Consider the following 13,755-nt stretch of genomic DNA (forward strand, 5'->3'; position numbering starts at 1 on the left):
TTTCACTTCACGGATGGGTTAAATGCGGAGGTGAAATTTCCCCGTTGTGGAACTAATAAGGGTCACTTAATCTTAATTAATGAGCGTCTGACCCACTCATACCAGTGCAACAAACACTAACATGCCATCATGATACAGAATCAGTGTTACTGCAGTGCTGAGAATGATCCACCACCCAAATAGTACCTGCTCTATGGTAGTTCTGTGGGGGTCTTGACCTTTGAGTGAAAGGGGGCAATAAAGTAAGCAAAGAATCAGATGGATTAACATTCTGTAATTGTAGAAGTTCTATATGGTAGACAGACCTGATAAAATAGACAAGGAGTGTAGAAACGAGGTTTAGTGTTATGGCTAATCAATATAGACTTGCTCATGTGGTTTCTGACACTGCTTAACATACTATTGTCTATAAACATGGACAAAAATATGTGGCATAGCTAAGTATCATTTATCTGGAAGGCTTAATCGGTCCACACTTTTGTCCTGCACAACAGTCCGGGTAAAGGGGAAATTATGTAAAGTACACCTCATTTAGGCCTCTTGTTTGAGGGCCTCTAAGAAACGTCCCTGCAACCGTGACACGCTAAGAGAAATGTACCGGAAACTGTTTCTGATTTTGTGGAAGGGACGTTCCTGAATAATTCTTGGCTACATTCTTTGTGAATTTGTTTAGAGGAAACTTCCAGGAGGTTTTAGGCTTTGAGCTTTTCAGTCTCCAGAAACGAATAAGTGCTTTTTTTTCTATTATTTCTTAACCTTGGAGGGACATTGAGCTTGTTCCACAGCCTTGCAGTCAAACAGGAAAATGCGTACTGTCAAGCCACAAGCTAAAATCTGAGCTGAGAGGCTTCCGAGGCATGTTAAAAGTCACTGCTGCTTTGTTCAGACGAAAGGGGCATTATGACAGCGGTCGGGCTGTGGCGCTGATGGGTGGAAACGTCGAGGTGTCTCTCGTCTCCTGTCAGGGCTTCTGGGTAATAACGCGCCTGTACGTCTGGCAGCAGACGGAGCGAGCGCAGGATGAGGGCGGGCAGGAGGGGAAATAAAAAACCCCCACACAACAACGACAACGAAAACAACAACAAAACAACGGCAGAGGAGACGGAAAATGTGGGCTTGCGAACAAAGGCGCTACGCTAGCGCTAAGATTGCTTGCCTCTGGGGTCAGTTGTGATTTCACGTAAGAGGGTAATGTTTTGATTGTCACAGATTATACGCTGCTCTCAGCCTGGTGACAGTTGCTGGGATAGTGGAGAGAGAGAGAGAGAGAGAGAGAGAGAGAGAGAGAGAGAGAGGGGGAGAGAGAGAGACAGACAGATTGAGAGAGAGAGAGAGCGAAAGAGCGAGAACAGAGAGCAAGCAAACAACGCATCAAGCAAAAAAGGGAGGAGGTGTTGGATTGATTTTCTTCCTTCTCTGGCATGAAAAGGTCACTTTGATCAATGCTGCATAATTGGGACTGTATTAGGATCATATTGGGTCATTTTACTGTTTAATGATGAAATATTAAATATTGGGCAGCTAAGATTGCAGTCATTAGCGAGCACTTTCAATTATGGCCCTTTAATTAATTTGAACCTGACCCAAAATCCAATACTTGCACATAGACAGACATAAAGGCACTCTCCTCCAAACCACAGCCACTAGGCCCATCGGATCCATTTACAGCCTGATTGACAAGCATAGAGCTGTGGTCGCGTTCCAGAGACAACAGGCTAAAAATACCCTCTTCCGTCTGTGTTCGGGCTGATCGTGTCAGGGTTCGGTTTCAGGAGAGAGCACATTGTACAGGTAACACTGCTTATCTAGCAGTCAGTGCTATTAAAAGACTAGTAGAAGTTTAAGGAATTCTTCGCACTGCTAGCAATGCTAATAATAAATATATCAATGAAATGACAACGAGAGACCATACAACTGAATACTAGCTAGCTGTTAGCTTTCACTCAGCATTAGCCGTGTGTTAGCATTCTGGAGTTTCACTCAGCATTAGCCGTGTTAGCATTCTGGAGTTTCACTCAGCATTAGCCGTGTTAGCATTCTGGAGTTTCACTCAGCATTAGCCGTATTAGCATTCTGGAGTTTCACTCAGCATTAGCCGTGTGTTAGCATTCTGGAGTTTCACTCAGCATTAGCCGTGTTAGCATTCTGGAGTTTCACTCAGCATTAGCCGTATTAGCATTCTGGAGTTTCACTCAGCATTAGCCGTGTTAGCATTCTGGAGTTTCACTCAGCATTAGCCGTATTAGCATTCTGGAGTTTCACTCAGCATTAGCCGTATTAGCATTCTGGAGTTTCACTCAGTATTAGCCGTATTAGCATTCTGGAGTTTCACTCAGCATTAGCCGTGTGTTAGCATTCTGGAGTTTCACTCAGCATTAGCCGTGTTAGCATTCTGGAGTTTCACTCAGCATTAGCCGTGTTAGCATTCTGGAGTTTCACTCAGCATTAGCCGTGTGTTAGCATTCTGGAGTTTCACTCAGCATTAGCCGTGTTAGCATTCTGGAGTTTCACTCAGCATTAGCCGTGTTAGCATTCTGGAGTTTCACTCAGTATTAACTGTGTTAGCATTCTGGAGTTTCACTCAGCATTAGCCGTGTTAGCATTCTAGAGTTTCACTCAGTATTAGCCGTGTTAGCATTCTGGAGTTTCACTCAGCATTAGCCGTGTTAGCATTCTGGAGTTTCACTCAGCATTAGCCGAGTTAGCATTCTGGAGTTTCACTCAGTATTAACTGTATTAGCATTCTGGAGTTTCACTCAGCATTAGCCGTGTTAGCATTCTGGAGTTTCACTCAGTATTAACTGTATTAGCATTCTGGAGTTTCACTCAGCATTAGCCGTGTTCGCATTCTGGAGTTTCACTCAGCATTAGCCGTGTTAGCATTCTGGAGTTTCACTCAGCATTAGCCGAGTTAGCATTCTGGAGTTTCACTCAGTATTAACTGTATTAGCATTCTGGAGTTTCACTCAGCATTAGCCGTGTTAGCATTCTGGAGTTTCACTCAGCATTAGCCGTGTTTGCATTCTGGAGTTTCACTCAGCATTAGCCGTGTTAGCATTCTGGAGTTTCACTCAGTATTAACTGTATTAGCATTCTGGAGTTTCACTCAGCATTAGCCGTGTTAGCATTCTGGAGTTTCACTCAGCATTAGCCGTGTTAGCATTCTGGAGTTTCACTCAGCATTAGCCGAGTTAGCATTCTGGAGTTTCACTCAGTATTAACTGTATTAGCATTCTGGAGTTTCACTCAGCATTAGCCGTGTTAGCATTCTGGAGTTTCACTCAGTATTAGCCGTGTTAGCATTCTGGAGTTTCACTCAGCATTAGGCGTGTTAGCATTCTGGAGTTTCACTCAGTATTAGCCGTATTAGCATTCTGGAGTTTCACTCAGCATTAGCCGTATTAGCATTCTGGAGTTTCACTCAGTATTAACTGTATTAGCATTCTGGAGTTTCACTCAGTATTAGCCGTATTAGCATTCTGGAGTTTCACTCAGTATTAGCCGTGTTAGCATTCTGGAGTTTCACTCAGCATTAGCCGTGTTAGCATTCTGGAGTTTCACTCAGTATTAACTGTGTTAACATTCTGGAGTTTCACTCAGCATTAGCCGTGTTAGCATTCTGGAGTTTCACTCAGTATTAACTGTATTAGCATTCTGGAGTTTCACTCACCATTAGCCGTATTAGCATTCTGGAGTTTCACTCAGTATTAGCCGTATTAGCATTCTGGAGTTTCACTCAGTATTAGCCGTATTAGCATTCTGGAGTTTCACTCAGTATTAACTGTATTAGCATTCTGGAGTTTCACTCAGTATTAGCCGTGTTAGCATTCTGGAGTTTCACTCAGTATTAACTGTATTAGCATTCTGGAGTTTCACTCAGTATTAGCCGTGTTAGCATTCTGGAGTTTCACTCAGTATTAGCCGTATTAGCATTCTGGAGTTTCACTCAGTATTAACTGTATTAGCATTCTGGAGTTTCACTCAGTATTAGCCGTATTAGCATTCTGGAGTTTCACTCAGTATTAGCCGTGTTAGCATTCTGGAGTTTCACTCAGTATTAACTGTATTAGCATTCTGGAGTTTCACTCACCATTAGCCGTATTAGCATTCTGGAGTTTCACTCAGTATTAGCCGTATTAGCATTCTGGAGTTTCACTCAGTATTAGCCGTATTAGCATTCTGGAGTTTCACTCAGTATTAACTGTATTAGCATTCTGGAGTTTCACTCAGTATTAGCCGTATTAGCATTCTGGAGTTTCACTCAGTATTAGCCGTGTTAGCATTCTGGAGTTTCACTCAGCATTAGCCGTATTAGCATTCTGGAGTTTCACTCAGTATTAACTGTATTAGCATTCTGGAGTTTCACTCACCATTAGCCGTATTAGCATTCTGGAGTTTCACTCAGTATTAGCCGTATTAGCATTCTGGAGTTTCACTCAGTATTAGCCGTATTAGCATTCTGGAGTTTCACTCACCATTAGCCGTATTAGCATTCTGGAGTTTCACTCACCATTAGCCGTATTAGCATTCTGGAGTTTCACTCAGTATTAGCCGTATTAGCATTCTGGAGTTTCACTCAGCATTAGCCGTATTAGCATTCTGGAGTTTCACTCAGCATTAGCCGTATTAGCATTCTGGAGTTTCACTCAGCATTAGCCGTATTAGCATTCTGGAGTTTCACTCAGCATTAGCCGTATTAGCATTCTGGAGTTTCACTCAGTATTAGCCGTATTAGCATTCTGGAGTTTCACTCAGCATTAGCCGTATTAGCATTCTGGAGTTTCACTCAGTATTAGCCGTATTAGCATTCTGGAGTTTCACTCAGCATTAGCCGTATTAGCATTCTGGAGTTTCACTCAGCATTAGCCGTATTAGCATTCTGGAGTTTCACTCAGTATTAACTGTATTAGCATTCTGGAGTTTCACTCAGTATTAGCCGTATTAGCATTCTGGAGTTTCACTCAGTATTAGCCGTATTAGCATTCTGGAGTTTCACTCAGTATTAGCCGTATTAGCATTCTCGAGTTTGCCTTTTAGATTTTGTTTAACCAGTAGAAATGTTATAATGAGTGAAAACTAGCATGAACTACATGGCATTACCAAAGTTTTTGGTATTACAATTAGCACTTTAGTGCTTACCATTAGAACTTTTGGAGCTATTTCTTAGATACTAGCAAATGAGCCTTTGCTGAATTTCATTCAGTGTTAGCCCTATTAGCATTTCAGAGTTTACCATTTGGCTTTTGTGTAACAAAAAAATAAAGAAAATATTATCATAGTTCTATAAAATTCTCTGTGGTGATAGTAAATGAAACCTAGCACGGGCTAACAAGTTTAACAAGAGATATTAACAAAATTCTCTGAAAATGGTAACACTGCTGTTACTGAGTGAAAGACAGCATTGAGTTAGATAACATTAGTATTGATTGTCATATATTGTACTGCACTTATGTATTGTAGTGTATTGTATTGTATTGTAGTGTATTGTATTGTACTGTAGTGTATTGTAGTGCATTGTATTGCATTGTAGTGTATTGTATTGTAGTGTAGTGTATTGGTCTGTAGTGTATTGTAGTGTATTGTATTGTAGTGTAGTGTATTGTACTGTAGTGTATTGTAGTGTACTGTATTGTATTGTATTGTAGTGTCCTGTAGTGTATGGTAGTGTACTGTATTGTAGTGTATTGTACTGTAGTGTATTGTAGTGTATTGTATTGTAGTGTAGTGTATTGTACTGTAGTGTATTGTATTGTATTGTAGTGTACTGTAGTGTATGGTAGTGTACTGTATTGTATTGTAGTGTATTGTACTGTAGTGTATTGTAGTGTATTGTATTGTAGTGTAGTGTAGTGTAGTGTAGTGTAGTGTATTGTACTGTAGTGTATTGTAGTGTACTGTATTGTATTGTATTGTATTGCATTGCATTGTATTGTAGTGTAGTGTAGTATACTGTACTGTACTGTATTGTATTGTATTGTATTGTATTGTATTGTATTGTATTGTATTGTATAGCATTGTTCTTTGTTCAGCGCTGTTCCTTTCTCTCTGGGTACCAACAGTGACTTTTTGCTTCTAGCAGTATCTGAGGTCAGGACCAGCTTTCTCTCTAACCTGTTATTAACTATCAAAGATACTTTCTCTAGATACACAAAGCACTTCTTGTAAGTCACTCTGGATAAGAGTGTCTGCTAAATGCTGTGAATGTAAATTACAGTAGCTTTGAGCTAATAAATATTAGCCATCACGTCTCACTCAGTAATAGCCACATTAGCATTTCAGAATTTATCATTTAGCTTTTGTTCAACAACATGAAAAGCAGCTTCTACTGATGTTAACATAAGTGGAAGCTAGCATGAACTAGAGAGCTTTATGGAGGTAAATACTCGTTGTCTGTGAGCTTCCTGTTAGCTGCTAGCTAAGTGGCTCCAAGCTAATTTCTCTCATTGTTATCCCTGGAAGCATTTCTGCCATCAAGGACAAAAGACTTGTTCAAACAGTGAAGCACCGTTATGCTTGTTCTAGGTCTTGTAATGCTTTAGTTAAAATGAAAGAATTAAAGTTTGCAGAAACCAAAGATTAAACTAAAAGTTGGAGAACACTTTTCCCCTCTTTCCGTTTTCTCAGTTCAAATCTCTTGCTGCAAAATTAGTAATGCAGTTCATCAAGTCGTGAAATGGCTTCGGAGGAAATATTCCATCACTGTCAAACTGAAACGCTTTCATTCTTATGAAGTGCTGCCTTTTCCAGTGTTGGTGCTGCATTGCTTACTTCATTGCTTGATATACCTGCTGAGGCTTCACCTACTTGAGACCTCACACTTGGTCAGTGCAGCCAGGGCTAGGTCAGAGTCAACAGGGCATCCAGAGGACAATGACCGGATGGGGGTGGGGTGGGGGGAGGGTTGGGATGGTTAGGCAATGGACTAAAAGGCTTCTAACGATGTGCATGGACTCAAATTCCCATAATGACATGGGCTAGATTAATTATGCTTGCAAAGGGTCATAATTATCCATGCGATCTCCATGCCCCTGCACTTAGCTCATGAATCAATACAGCCGCATTTCATCTCTGCTGCATTTATGCACATATTTGCTTCTTTATTTTCACCCCTTTTCTGGAAGTGAGGCACAGGTTGGCTGCTTAGCTTCTCCATTTTCGGTTTGTCTGCTCCAAATGAGGACTGGTGAGATATTAATGTCTGAGCAGTTTGAAATGTATCTGGCCACACATATGAGACTTTGCAATACCACCACAATTAACTATGAACTACGATATAATATCTTGCAATTAGTAATTACATGGCCCTATTAGACACAGACTTATTAAAGCATGAAATATTTGTCTAGACTCAATGATTCCCAACTATTCAATTTGGTCTTTGGTCCAGTTTCACGTCATTTCTATTTTTAATCTGAGATGCTGGAACCACTCGTATTATTGTACGAGTAAGCAAGGTCCATTGAAGTCCAGGAGCTCAGCATGATAACGATTCAATATGCAGAGCTTATCCAGGCTAAATGTTTTAGGAGTTGTAGGCAAGCTTGTTAAAATGAATTTAAAACTCATTTCGAAGAGCTGATAATCACACATTTTGCTATACTTTTGTTTTAAAGCATGATGATGGTTAGCTGTCATTGTCGTTATGTAATCTAATGCTATCATTAATGTTACAAAGCAGGCGCTATTAGAAATGTGAAATTTTGTTCAGCCCCGGGTTCAGTGTGGTCCAGTGTGGTTTTGGGCCAGGGTGTACTACAGTCAAATTCAGATGGAGTCTGTCAGGCTACAGAGAGGCTACAATCAGGTTCAGACAGAATTTTGCTGAGATGCAGTTGGGCCAGGATAGACTTTTGTTGGACTATAGTTGGGCTCAGAAAGAACTTTGTAAGACCCCAGCGAGGTTCATACATTTTGTTGATCTACAGTAGGATTCATACTGAATTTTGTTGGCCTACTATTGGGTTCAGACAGAATTTTGCTGAGATGCAGTTGGGCCAGGTTAGACTTTTGTTCAACTATAGTTGGGCTCAGCAATAATTTTCTTAGACTCCAGCGAGGTTCATACAACATTTTGTTGATCTACATTAGGATTCATACAGAACTTTGTTGGCCTACAGTTGGTTTCATGTAAAAATTTGTTGGCCTTCAGTCAGGTTCAGACAGAATTTTATCAAAATACAATTGGATTAAGACAAAATTTTGTCAAACTGCAACTGTATCCAACTTTGCCATATCAGAGTTCTATGGTCTATATTTAAGACAGAGCTCTAACCATCTGGATGGCAAGCCTCTTATGTCATATTTTGAGCAGGTCTTTGTTTGTTCCCCTTGTATTCTCTTGATATGAATCAGACTCTTTGCTGTAAGAGGCTTAGGATTAAGCTGCCACAGCTGCATGATACTGTATGACCTAGGTGGCCTCCCATGTTTTCTTCTCTAATTCGTACTGGTGTTATGATGTTGTTTACGCACCACAAGACCTAATCGGACTCATTGAGAATCTTCAGACTTTGTTTGAGTATTTATAAACAGTTCCCTATACATGTAAACATGTATACAAGGTGGATAACATCTGCTTGCTTATTAATCAATGCTGTCCCAAGTGAAGGCATTAGTTGCTTAGTGATAAGGACAAATCGATGGAGTGACCTTTGCACTTTCATACTGTAAATGCTGAGCTTAGTTAAAGAGTGTGGAGTTACATACCACTTAGCCTTTTTATCTATCTGTCTATATCTAGGAATACATATATTAGTAATGTTGAGGTCAGGACTCTGCAGGCTACTGGAGTTCCATCATGCCAAAGTCGTCAAACCATGTCTTTATGGACCTGGACTGAGGACAGGCGGTTTTTATATACTACGTTTCAACACTCTGCCTTGCCACTCTGTTGCTGCTCTTACACTCTCAGAAATAAAGGTACTGAACTGTCATTGGCCACTCTTGTCACTGGAGTGGTAACCTTAAGAGTGCATCTCAGTACCTTTAGTCAGAGAACGTAACTGTACACACCCCGTCTCGCTTCCAGACTTTTTATTTTATTGTTCTGTTTTAAAACATTAGGTTATAAACAGGTACAAATATGTCATTTTCACCTGGAAAATCCAACTGGGCACTAAAACCACTGCTGTACCTTTGAGGGTGCATTTATACGGTTTGTACCTTGATGAGCAAAAACATATACCTGCACTGAACCTTTATTTCGAACAGTGTCGATGCTTCCATTTCACAATAATAGCACTGACAGTTGACTGGGGCAGATCTAGTAGGGCAGAAATTTCACGAACTGACATGTGGCAAATGTGGCACCCTTTAACAGCACCACATTTAATGTTATGTAGCTCTTCAGTATGACGCTGCCAGTGCTTGTCTATGCTGACTGCAAGCCTGTGTGCTTAATTTTATATAACTGATAGCAATAGATATGGCAAAAACACCTAAACTCAATAATTAGGAGAGGAGTCCACTTACTTTGGCCATAAAGTAATATTGGCTGGTATAATCCATATAATCGCTGGTTTGATCCCCTGAGCCAACTGGACGTGACTGAGGTGCCCTTGAACGAGACACCTAACCCCCAACTGCTCTGGATAGGGCTGCCCACCGCTCCAGTATGTTTGTGTATGTGGTGTTTCACTGCATGGATGGGTTGGATTGAAGAGGTGAAATTTCCCCATTTTGGGACTAATAAGGGGTAACTTAATTTAATTTGTTGTCTTGTTGTTTCCTGGCTGAAATGTATACATTTTTATTTTTATTTAAAAACATCCTTTTTTGTTTTAGTTTTTGACATAGTTTGAAAATGACTGTGACCTTTTACATTATTTGTAAATTTTATAATGAAAGGATGAAAAGAAATGATTCAAAATTACGTGGTAAAAAGTTTGGTTCCATTGACTTACATTAATGGTAAAGTATGTTTTTTTTCTTCTCCTCTAAAGTTACCGTTTTTTACAAGGTTTTGTTTTGACAGCAGTGATACATTTTATATATATATGTATATATGTGTGTATATATATATATATATATATATATATATATATATATATAAAATGTCTGTCTTTCTGTTTGTCTGTCTATCCAGCTTACTTTCTCTCTCTCTCTCTCTCTCTCTTCCTCTCTCTCTGAGTCTAGGAGCTGCGGCCAGAATGTAATTTTCTTGGAGGTAAGCAGCAGCCCCGGCTGCTTTATTTAATAAATCTCTATGAGATTGTGGCCCTTCAAAGTCCCATCGAGGCGGGAGAAAAGCGAGCCTGCCGTAATCGGGACGTCTTAATTCCTTGACATAAACATAAGCCTGGGATTAATGAAGGCCCTCAAGATCCGGCAGAAGGGCGAGAGATTGCTTATCGATCCATATCAAAATTTTCATGCTAATCCCGGCGAGAGGGCCCCGGTGTCTGCTATCAGAGTTAATAATCTGATTTCTAGGCTGTCTGAGACAATTCCAGCCAGTGTGAGGGTCTAATCACACCCCTCCTCCGTCTGAGCCGGGCTGCCTCCCTCCCTCCTCTCCAGCCCATGGCCCCTGCCACCGGCCTGGACAGTGATTGAGGATATGATGGAAGCATGTTGACAAATTAAATTTTTTACATTTCAGAGGAGATTTGCAGCAGCAGGGGCTGTTTTGGAAAGGGGGTGAGGGTGGGGGAAGAGGCTGGAGGGAAGGGAAAGAAAGAGTGAAGGGGGGCAATCTGATGACCTCCAACCTCCTTATAAGAAGCGTACTTGCTACATGGATTTGTTTTTGTTTTTTTACCCAAAAACCTCCTCGTTTGACCTCTTTGGATCCTGACTAATAACAATTCAATGCTTAAGTTGCCATGAATGGAGGCAAACGGGGGCCGAGCTGAGAGTTGCATATGAGTCCAGCTTCCCTCCTGTCAAATCCCAATTTGGCTAAGCGGCGCTGAGAAAAGGTGACTTTCTTCAGAGAAATTGGATGAAATTGGAAAAATCGATTGCACAGTGTCATGCAACTCTTCGATGGGATTTTGTAAAACTACCCATTTTACGTGGGTTCATTTGAAAGAGCAATAAATGGGCCATATGTGCCGTTTATCTATCACATATTATTAGCTCGGCTGCAAGGTCACATGACTGGTCATGTGATTTTTCCCTCCTAAACAGAAACAAATGCGACTGGTGTTGAAAAAGCATTTTTCTCACCACAGCTTTTTTTTCTACAGATACTTTTTATGTCTTATTAACTCTTGCATTTTCTTCATATTATCTCTCTACTGCATGGAAAATGAAAGTAAAAAATGGATATGTGTGTATATTTATGTATATATTCAATGATCCTTGATTATTACATTCAACACAGTTGCACAGTTGTGCACAGGTCATTTTTATTATGTTGCCTCGAGGCAACATTGTGTAACAATGAGGTGAAACTATATAGACCCGTGTTCCCTGAAGTGGTGAACCCTGGCTTGTAACTGACTAAATCCAATCCATTGTCCTGTGGTGTTGCTTCTAGGCAACAAACATATTTCTGCACATTCTCAGAACAAAGAAAATGCATAATGAATGTTAAAAAAGAGGTTTAAATGTGCCCACTAATAGATAGTATAACCAAGCATATTTATTGACTTACTCAAACTCTTCCCTTGATTGTTTACCCTTTCATTGTCTTTAAATATGTATGATGTTATTGTAAAGTGAAGAAAATGAGTTTGTTGCCCTGAGGCAACAGAGGGTTAAATTAATATTATACACACTTTTATTCATAAAGCTACACTATGTATGTTTTGTAGATCCCTCTCTGGTGGAAAAGAGCAACTGCATACAATATGTGGATGAATATTTTACAGTGCCGATTGTGCTTCAGACTTCTTCCCTTAACGTAAGAATCTGATGCTTGTTGACATGTTGAAGGAGAATTCAAAGAGAACTCAGTCAAATCTTGGTACATTATCTAGTACTTTCCCCATATCTTCATCGGCATATTTGATATTTCATCATAATGATCAGTTTTGAAATTATGCAAGAGGATACTGGGATTGATGATATCTCCCATTTTTTACTCTTGGAGGATTAGTTACACTGCATTAAGACTAATGCTGCCATGTGGGGCTGTGTGTTTGCCTGGCTTGCTCTTATTATAAGTTGTTTACATGGTTCAAATCAGTGCTATATTACAGCCACCAGAGGGAGATTAAAAGGTGCGAATTTTGTGACTTATATACAAACTCTGTAATCAAACACAAACATCTTTAATAAAGATGATACTTTTATGGCAAAATAAAAAATGGTCTCCAGAGTGAATCTCGAGAAATATCTCTCTAATTTTTGTCCAGTATTTCTTTACATTGATCGATAGAAAGTATAATTTTATGATATATTATAATTATATAGTACTAATATGATGCTCCTTCTCTCCTTGTTCTTTCTTGCTTTCTCATTTGATCCCTCTCTCTTTCTGTCTTCCTGTTCTTTCTCTCTCTCTCTCTCTCTCTCTCTCTCTCTCTCTCTCTCTCTCTCTCTCTCTCTCTCTCTCTCTCTCTCTCTCTCTCTCTCCCCTACAGTAGTGGTAGTGAGTTTAGAGCAGATCCTTCGTCTCACTGTCGTTACATCCTTATTACTGTCTGCTCCAGTGATGCTTCATATCTGCATTTTAGAGCCAGAACACGCAGCCTGGTGACGTATTCAGTTTCAGAATCACCTCTACTTCTTTCTTTCTTGTTATCAGTGTGGAAGTCCTTCAGGTTTTTGTCCAAAGGGCAGGAGGTGGATGTTTTAAGTGCAAGTCACAAATTTGAGTTGAGTTAATTATTTATTTATTTTTATTTTTTAACCAAAATACGGGAAAATGTATCTGTTACAGAGACGGGTGTGATATCATTTCACCTGTGAATCTTTGTGGATTAATGGATTTTCCTTTAGGATCCTCGTTATTATGAATGTACCTATCAGCTCTTTTCTTTAGTCTAGCATGTAAAACCTCTTAATTAATCATGCTCCAATAAAGGGGGTTAAAAGCTTTTCTTGCTTGCTTCTTTCTTTATCTTCTCTTTTTCTTTCTTTCTTCTTTCCTTCCTTCCTTCTTTCCACACTATGCACACAGAGTTTTTAAACAGCTGATTTATTTATTCTGAACTCTGTGCACTAAAATAGGGATAAACCATGCTGTATACTGTATGTGTCTGTATGTATATACATGCATGTGTAACACACAGCTGAATATTATTGTCTTAGAGCCATAATTTGTTTCCATATTCCTCTTAATTCATGTGTTCGTCATTACAGGTATGGGCACTTTAGTGTTCAGTGTTCTCCATGTAAATCCTCCCAGTCACTCAGTGTCACCTGCTGGAGGAGAAGGCCATTCAGTCGGAGAGGACAAATGGTATGTGAAGCTGGACAGATGGTAGAAAATGACAGCGGGGCGAGAAAGGAACCAGTCAACGTTGCTTTAACTTTTCTCAATAATCAATCTCCTCATCTTGATGTTTACAAAAAAGAGTCGATAGCCGGGGAGAGGCCTTTGTGATTGGCTTTGATTTCTCTCACAGTCCAAATCAGACTTTATTCTGCAAGTCTATGACATTGATAATTCCTAATGATCTGCAGGCCTGTGTGCACAATGACGCGTTGGGCTCCTCCGCTGCGTGTCCTTCAGCCGCTCCAGCTGCAGCTTTGGCTGTTTAGGCTCAGCCTCAGATGCCATAGCTTTCAAACAGCACTGCCCAAAAGTGCTAATGTTGCTAATCATGAATGAATTCGAGTATGAGATAGTTAGCATGATGGGCT

The 13,755-nt window shown here is 40.1% G+C and overlaps 1 long non-coding RNA gene across 3 annotated transcripts; it reads left to right on the top strand.

Moving 5' to 3' along the window:
• Nucleotides 1–919: 919 nt before the first annotated feature.
• Nucleotides 920–13,397, top strand: LOC108435479. 3 transcript variants are annotated; one of them, XR_005129065.1, is made up of 4 exons: nt 920–1,163; nt 10,135–10,165; nt 12,531–12,764; nt 13,252–13,397. It is a non-coding gene; the product is annotated as an uncharacterized LOC108435479 (long non-coding RNA). The 3 variants fall into 3 exon arrangements; XR_001858444.2 differs by having other exon boundaries at nt 12,531–12,642; XR_005129066.1 differs by lacking the exon at nt 920–1,163 and adding an exon at nt 1,490–1,791 and having other exon boundaries at nt 12,531–12,642.
• The last annotated feature ends 358 nt before the right edge of the window (nt 13,398–13,755 follow it).

The sequence above is a fragment of the Pygocentrus nattereri genome, chromosome 19, assembly GCF_015220715.1.
Source record: "Pygocentrus nattereri isolate fPygNat1 chromosome 19, fPygNat1.pri, whole genome shotgun sequence".
Lineage (NCBI taxonomy): Eukaryota > Metazoa > Chordata > Actinopteri > Characiformes > Serrasalmidae > Pygocentrus > Pygocentrus nattereri.